The sequence below is a fragment of the Denticeps clupeoides genome, chromosome 2 (genome assembly GCF_900700375.1).
Source record: "Denticeps clupeoides chromosome 2, fDenClu1.1, whole genome shotgun sequence".
NCBI lineage: Eukaryota > Metazoa > Chordata > Actinopteri > Clupeiformes > Denticipitidae > Denticeps > Denticeps clupeoides.
In genome coordinates, this window is record NC_041708.1 from 2,586,603 (window position 1) to 2,592,692 (window position 6,090).

The window sequence follows — 6,090 nt, forward strand, 5'->3', positions numbered from 1 at the left end:
TTCTTCGGGGACAGCTGCGACTCCCGGAACCGTGTCCTTTGGTCCGATTTGGCAGTTGCTGGGTTGCGAAGTTTCTTTGGGGACATCGGCGCCTCCCGGAACTATGTGTTTACGTCCGGTTTGGCAATTGCTGGGTTGGCAAGTTTCTTTGGGGACATCTGTGACTCCCGGAACTATGTGTCTAGGTCTGATCTGGCAGTTGCGGGGTTGTGAAGTTTTTTTTGTAACATCCCTACCCCTTTTTCTTTCGGAACACTGTTGCAGGGACTGTGATTAATTTGTAGGTATACCTTTAAGAGGATCCGTCAACATATTGCCTCTGTGTTTTAGTAGTTTTTCAGGACTTTTCTCTTTGATGACCTTATGGTTCTGAAGTGAGTTTGATATATTTAAAATTACCACCGTTGCTGTTCTTTCCTCTTTGTGTTCTGGTAGGTTTTCAGGACATGATGGTGAGAGTTCTATTTTACCCACCTCCACTTCCTTAACATCATTCTGCTCTTATGTATATATGTTATTAAGGCATTCAGCCAGATATGCAAGGGGTTACTGTGGTCTTTTTATCACCACCTAAACAAGTGCAGCATCTAATATATGATGAAAGGGTTTCATAATATTTTCAAGATCCTTAGGAAAATCCATATTTTAGGTTAACTTCTTTATATTTATTTATATATATATACTTTCAGTTCTTTCCTCCGTGTGGATGGTAAATTTCTTCATCTTCTCCAAGCACCAAATAAATTTTCACCAAAGAAGATTTCAAAATTCTGCAGCTTCCTCCCACTGGCCAGGGGCCTGCACATGAGGTTTATATTGTTGACTAAATTGCCTGTAGGTGTGACTGAATGGTGTGTGTGCCATGTGGTGGGAAGATTAAACAAATCTATATACTGTTGTGGAAAAAATTGTCCATGACTCACCCTCCTGCCGAATTCTTGGTATTACCCAACTTTCTTTTAAGGGGCTCACACTTAGCAAAATTTTTCTTTGGGTATGCTTTTGTGAATATGTTGCCTTGATAACGGCAAAAGCTCCACCTTATGAAAGTAAGAAGTACAATATGATTGAGAACAAATTTTATGTGTGGTCCATATTTCATTATATTTATTAATATAGCTCTGGGACAATTAAAAATGCAGTAGTTTGGCGTCACATATATGTCAAACTATACAGTGCATCCAGAAAGTATTCACAGCACATCACTTTTTCCACAATTTGTTTTGTTACAAATTGATTAGAATTTTGAGGAAAAAATAATTTATTCACAAAACACTCAACTTTATTCATAATTAATAAAAAACTGAGAAAGCACATGTATATAAGTATTGGGGTAGTGGTGGCCTAGTGATTAAGGAAGTGGCCCCCGTAATCAGAAGGTTGTCGGTTTGAATCCCAAGCCGCCAAGCTGCCACTGAGCAAAGCACCGTCCCCACACACAGCTCCCCGGGTGCCTGTCATATCTGCCCACTGCTCACTCAGGGTGACGGTTAAAAGCAGAGAACACATTTCGTTGTGTCACCATGTGCTTTCACCACCTGTAGATGATACAGTGTTGGCAGCGACGGCACCCACTCGGTGCGTGGATTCTGGCCTGTGTGTTTATCATACATGTTTCTAAAGCTAAACGGTACTGATCGCAATGCACATTCAGGGAAATGCCATTCAGCAGCGGCCATAAGCGGCGGCTGGGCTGGCAGGCTGCCGGGACTAACTCTGCGTATGGCTCTGCAGCCATACACGGACCCCCACTGGAAGCGGCTAATGGCACCGTACATTTGGCACAAGGTGAGTTTAATTGTGTTTTGGGGGCTAGCATTTTGAATGGGACTTTAGTCAAGTCAAGTCAAGTCAAGTCAACTTTATTGTCAATTCTGCCACATGTACAGGACATGCAGAGAATTGAAATTACGTTACTCTCTGACCCATACAAGTAACATTAAATACAAAAACAGTAACAGTAACGAATACAGAGTATAAATACAATTTAAAAAGAAAGGCACAATATACAATTTTTAAAAACACCATATACAAATAAGGGCACATGGTGGAGAGTGCAAAACCAGGAGAGTGCAAAAACCAATAGTGCAACAGAGTTTAAGTTTAAAGTGAAAGTGAGGTAGATGGCAGACCAGAGCTGCACAGAGTGACTGGTGCATGGTCAGTTTGTGTGAGTTAGAGTTCAGAAAGTTTGTGGAGCTGAAGAGGGGAGTGAGGGGAGTGGGGGCAGAGCTGGGAGGGAGTTGAGTTTCCTGACAGCCTGATGGGTGAAGCTGTCCTTCAGTCTGCTGGTCCTGGCCTGGAGACTCCGCAGTCTCCTCCCTGATGGCAGCAGGCTGAAGAAGGTTTGCATTGGTTTGCATTATCACTGATGCGAAAGCTTTTACACTCCTCTGTGCCTAAGGACTGTTAGTGGACGTTCAGAACTGCCGTTTTGTACAGGCCGCGACAAACCTCTTATGCCTGTACTCGTGGCTTGGTGGATAGATAGCGCCACGCTTACTAGCCTACTCTCCATGGATGACACTTTTCTCAAACTGCTGGCTGAGTTTCCTGTCCTGACACAGCCTTTGTTTCCTTTGGCGGATTCTCCCCATGGAGTGAAACCACATTACTACCACGGTCGTCCAGTTTTTGCACATGCTCTATTCCTTGATCCTGCGAAGCTGCTGTTACAAAGGCGGAGTTTGATAGGATGGAGTATTTGGGCATTATCCGCCATTCTGACAGTCCTTGGGCCTCTCCCCTTCACATGGTAGCTAAACCGGGTGGCGGCTAGCATCTGTGTGGAGACTACAGACTGCTGAATGATGACACACCAGATCACTACCCTGTCTCACACATACAGGATTTTTCCACCAACCTGGCCGGACAAATTTGCTTCTCCAAAGTGAACCTCATTTGCAGTGATCACCAGGTGCCTGTCCCCAAAACGGCAGTAATCACCCCATTTGGCTTGTTCGAATTCTTACACATGCTTATGGACGTTCTATCTGGAAGACATTAGTCACCAGCACCTCCCCAGCTGAACACCTGTCCCATCTCCAGCTCCTTTTAACACAAGCTGATTATCAATATTCATTGCCCGTTTGGCTGGGCAGTCCAAAGTTGAGGTAGTTACCAGTTTCCCACATCCCACAACTGTCATATCTTTGCAAGAGTTTTTGGTAAATTTATATCATCGCTTCACGCCCTGTACAATGACAGAGTATTTGTTGACACCAAGGCGGCACTGGCCAAGGCTACAATGCTATCTTATTCTTCCCGATACCCCAATCTTCATCACCACGGACGCTTCAAATTTGGCTGTCTGTGCAGTCCATAAACAGTGAGTGAACAGAGCCTGCCACCCGATAGCCTTCTTCATCCGTCAGTTGCGCCCCAACAAATGGAAGTACAGTACATTTGACTGACAGCTGTTAGGTCTGTACCTGGCGATCAGACATTTCCATTCTCTGTTGGAAGGTTTGTTGCATTCGTTGACCACAAGCCCCTGACATTCACAACTCTCCTACATCTCCTACATGAGTTCACAACTGACATCCAACATGTGACTGGAAAAGCTAATGTTATCGATGACATACTTTCCGACTGCCTTTCTCATCTGGGCCTTGACTATGCGGCTATGGCTGCAGACCAGGTATCACCAGGTAACATGGAGCTGCATGCTCTGCGGGCAGTGGACACAAGCCTACAGTTGAGGAAAGTGGTTTTCGCTGCCACTGGTACTACTCTGCTTTGTGATGTCTCTACCTGTCAGCCTCAGCCACTCGTCCACTTGTTTTTGACATTGTACATGGTCTCTCGCACCCTGGCATGAAAGCCTCTCAGTGGATGGTGGCAGCCAAGTTCGTCTGGCGCAGGCGCAAGAAAGACACTGGGCTACTACTTGTGCAGCATGCCAGCGCGCTACAATTCACAGACATCCCAAAGCCCTGCTGGCGTCCTTCCAGGTCCCTGAGCAACGTTTTGATTGTGGATCATGTGCATGTGAATCTGGTGTGCCCTTTGCCACCCTCCCAGGGTTGCACTTATCTACTTTTGATGCTAGATAGGGCCACACATAGCCCCGACATCCACAGAGAGTGCTCGCCCTTTCAGAAGTACTTGGGTGACCTGTTTCGGCACCCCTTCTGACCTTTCATCTGATCGGGGCTCACTTTTTTCCTGTCTGAGCTTTGGAATAATGTTTCTGAGAGTTTATGTGTTAAGCTCCAGCACACTACTGCATATCACCCCCAGGCCAACGAGCTGTGCAAACCTTTCCACTGCTCTATGAAGGCAGCCCTTCACGCCGGCCGCTCAACAACAGTAACTGGTTTGACATGCTTCCCTGGGTCGTGTTGAGCCTCTGAACGGCCCCTAAGGAAGATCTGCACTATTCTTTGGCAGATTTCGTTTACGGACTGCAGGTCCCAGACGAGTTTGTCCCGGACAGCACATCGCCGTGGTCAGCACAGCGACAGCGCACTTAATTACTGGATAAGGCCTGCGCTTATCCCTGTGAATTGACATTAAATATCGCAATATGAGTTGATGTACAACTATAAACTGCATTTCTGCCTTACATTGGTTCTTAAAATATTCTCAGGTGTGTGTAGCTCTACACAACTGCAACTGGTGACATCACACCTGTGTCTTTGAGTCTGGACGGAGCCAGGGTACAGTCCCATTGTGTCTCAGCTAGGCCATGTTGGCATTGAGCTTACGGGCAAGGACAATGGTAAGGGGCATGCATTCCTCTGTCTCATCTGTGGCATAGCCAAACATCAGACCCTGCATTTGGAAAGGAAGAGATGGAGAGAGAAGATCATTTTACTGACTACAGTATACAAAACAAACTGATTTAAATATTATAATCTATTATTAATTGACAAACTGCTCACTTACACAAACCTGATACATGTCCTGCAATAAAATGCTAAAGGGAAGAATACCTGGTCACCAGCTCCAATGTCGTCCTCCAACTGGTCGATGTGGACGCCCTGAGCAATGTCGGGGGACTGCTGCTCCAGAGCCACTAGCACATTACATGTCTTATAGTCAAAGCCTGAGGATGGGGCAGAAACCTCTTAATATTCATACAAAGTCACACCTTTGTCAGAGCCATCATAGCCAATGTTTTTGATAGTGTCCCGCACAATCTTCTGGTAATCCACACTGGCCCGTGATGTGATTTCTCCGCAGAGGAGCACCATGCCGGTCTTACACACCGTCTCTATTAGGGATCCAATATCAAAAAAGTACAAAACATTTAATCTTTTCCGTCTCATCAACTTACCGCAGGCTACTTTGGCATCTGGATCCTGCTTCAGGTGAGCATCTAGGACAGCGTCGCTGATTTGGTCACAGAGTTTGTCTGTAAAAAAAGAGTGCATGTGTTAGCCGACAGTGACAGTGTCTTCAACTATGAATATTGGAAACGTCCAGACTTTAGTATAAACATCATTAGGGAAGGAATGTAATGGAACACAGATAATGGTGATTGAGAATTAAAATTAAATTACATATTACTGTTCAGTCCACATTACAAGGCCGTATTTAGTTATGAATTCTATGCCATGACCCCACCCCCACATGATTGACGACCACTATGACTCGTCACAGACAGAGAGAGCGATCGTCCATCCCATTTCAGCACCTGTGATCTAACAGGTCAAAGGTTAGATTTAAAAAAGGAATGACTGCCTTTGGAAAAGTAGTGGAGTAAAAAGTAAAATATTCAACATTGAAATATAAAGTTTTCAGGGTGTTTCTGTACATTGCTGCAGTCATCTTTCCCTCTATCCTGACAGGTCTCTCAGTTCCTGCAGCTGAAAAACATCCTCAGAGCATGATGCTGCCACCACCATGCTTCACTGTAGGGACGTATTGGCCTGCTGATGATCGGTTTCCTCCAAACGTGACTTCAGCAATTCACACCAAAGTCTCATCAAACCAGATAATTGTTTCTCATGGTCTTAGAGTCCTTCAGGTGCTTTTTTGGCAAACTGATGTGCCTTTTACTAAGGAGTGGCTTCTGTCTGGCCACTCTTCCATACAGGCCTGATTGGTGGATTGCTGCATGCTTGTACTTCCAGTTCTCCTCTG

General features: G+C 45.3%; 1 pseudogene; it reads right to left on the reverse strand.

Moving 5' to 3' along the window:
• Positions 1-4,626: 4,626 nt before the first annotated feature.
• Positions 4,627-5,378, reverse strand: LOC114767642 (S-adenosylmethionine synthase-like; annotated as a pseudogene).
• Between the last annotated feature and the right edge of the window lie 712 nt (positions 5,379-6,090).